The sequence below is a fragment of the Pseudorca crassidens genome, chromosome X (assembly GCF_039906515.1).
Source record: "Pseudorca crassidens isolate mPseCra1 chromosome X, mPseCra1.hap1, whole genome shotgun sequence".
In the NCBI taxonomy this organism is placed as follows: Eukaryota; Metazoa; Chordata; class Mammalia; order Artiodactyla; family Delphinidae; genus Pseudorca; species Pseudorca crassidens.
Genome location: NC_090317.1, coordinates 87745926 through 87748604, shown reverse-complemented (window position 1 = coordinate 87748604; position 2679 = coordinate 87745926).

Here is a 2679-nt window from a genome sequence, read left to right as displayed (position 1 = left end):
AAGGAAGTTAAGAGACACAGATTCAAACCCCAGCAGCCTGGAGCCAAAGTCAGTGCTTTTAGCCACCATACTATGTTGCCTCTTAAACTTCTTCCAACTCACTTCCACTTCTTCCACACTTATCCTGGGTATCACCACCTCTCCCCACACTGGCCTTGACATCTTCCAGCTCCCACAGCTCCCAAATCCCACTTTTGCCTCCCATTATGTGAAACATTCTGACTGCTTGTTCTACTTTTTCATTTTTAAAAACTTTTAAAAATTGAAGCATAACACATATAAAGAAAAGTACAATAGGCATAAATGTACAGCTCTCAATGAATTGTTACTAAGTAACCACCCATGTAATCAGCACCGAAATCAAGAAACAGAACATTCCCAGCACCTGAGAAAGTCTCCTTGGGCCTCCTACTCAGGGCCCAAAGGCAATCAAGATTCTGACTTCTATCACCATAGATTAGTTTCACCTGTTTTAGACCTTTCTATAAATGGAACCAAAAGGGTATGTGCTCTTTTGTGTCTGGTTTATGCTCCTCAGCATAATGTTTACAGAATCCATCCATATTGTTGTATGCAGTTGTGAGGCATTTCTTCTCATTGATGTGTAATATCGAATCCTGTGAATATACTACAATTTATTTATGATTCTTCTGTTAATGACATTTGGGTTGTTTCCAGTTTAACTATTACAAATAGTTGTAGCTATTTATTACAAAAAGCTATTACAAATAGCTTTTATGAAATGAACGTTACTGTATATGCCTTTTCGTAAACATATATTAGCATTTGTGTTGGGCATATACCTAGGAGTAGGATCACTGGGTTATGGGATGTGTATATGGTCACCCTTAGTAAATATTGCTAACCAGGTTCCAAAGTGATTATATCAGCTATATCTCATCAGGATTGTATGAGAATTTCAGTCACTTCACATTCTCACATCCAGTATTATCTTTCTCTTTTTAGTCATTCTAGTGAGTGTGGTTTTATTTCATATTTTCTTGACTACTAAATGACATTGTATGTTTATATCTTCCTTTCTAATCTTTATGTCTTTTATTTATTTTCTTGCTTTAGTGTGCTGGCCAGGACCTCCAGTACAATTTGATTAGAAGTGGTTATAGCGGGCATCTTTGCCTCATTCCCTATGTTAGAGGGAAAGCATTCAACGTTTCCACATTAGGTATGATATTTGCTATAGATTTTTTGTAGATAATGTACATTAAATTAAGGAACTTCCCTTATATTCTTAGCAAACTTACGTTTGCTAAGTTTTTTGTCATGATGCTTTTTTTTTTTCATCTATTGAAATGATCATATGATTTTTCTTCAATTCCCCGGAAAATTCTGTGTAAAATTAGAAAAGTGATGGGGTTTCTTTCCTTATTTTGTAAAATTCACCATTGGCAGTTTCTGGGTCTGGAGGTTTCTTTGTGGAAAGCTTTTTAAATTATAAATTCAATGATTTAATAGTTATAGGATTATTCAGATAAAAAATTTTTCTTGTGCAAGTTTTAGTAAATTGTATTTTTCTAGGAATGTCCCCATCTTATCAAAATTTTCAAATTTATTAGTATAAAGTTCTTCATAATACTGCCTTATTGTATTTTTTAATGTATATCCAACCCATATTGTAGTGCCCCCTTTTGTTCCTGATACTAGTTATGTGCCTTCTATTTTTTTTTTCTGGATCAGTCTCAGGGATTTATCATTTTTCTAGTTTTTTTTCAAAGAATCAACTTTTAGCTTTGTCAATACTCTGTTGTGGTTCTGTTTTCTGTTTCATTGATTTCTCTCTTATCTCTGTTATTTCTCTCCTTCTACTTTCTTTAATTTGCTTTGTCTAACTTCTTGAGATGGATTTTCAGCCTTTTTAAAGAATAATATATATTTAAGGCTATAATTTCTCTCTAAGCATAGCCTTAGCAGCATCCAACAGAATTTCAGATATAATATTTTCATTATCACTCAGTTCAAAATATTTTCTAATTTCCATTGTGAATTTATATTTGACTCATGGGTTTTCTTCCCTCTCCAAAGCATGATGCCCAAACATAACAATAACCACCTGAGGGCCGTGTCAAAATACAGGTTTTGGAGCTTCATCTCAAACCTCCTAAATTAGTATTTCTGGGAGGTAGGCCTGGGTTTCACAAACTCTATGGGGGTTCAGATGCAGGTGGATTGCAGGACCACAGCTTGGCAGTGGAGCAAGGGTTTCCTAAGGGCAGAGAGCAAGTCTGATTCACCTACATTGTCAGTGCCCACCACTGGACCTAGCATACAGCCATGCTTAATAAATGAGTGAACTAATGAATGAGGGAAGAAAGAAAATAGAAGAAAATTGCTTATATCAAGGGAACTGGAATTCTTAAATGCTATAAATTAGGGGAACCACTATGGCATCATTTGGTCCCAATTTAATCTATTCAGGACAGAAGTATTTCTTCCTTGCCTTCGAACCTCTGCCTACAAGGCTTCTCCTCCCCTGGCCCATTCTGCTGTCCTGGAACGTGGCCATAACTATGGTGCGTGTCTGTCTACTGGCCCAGAGAAAGTAGGGGTGGCACGGGAGATGACGTCCTGAGAAGGGCTGTTCAGAGATGGGCAGCGCTCCCTGCCACGCCCCCGCCCCCACCCCCTCCCACCTACAGGCCTTGCTGGGAAAATGCCCATAGA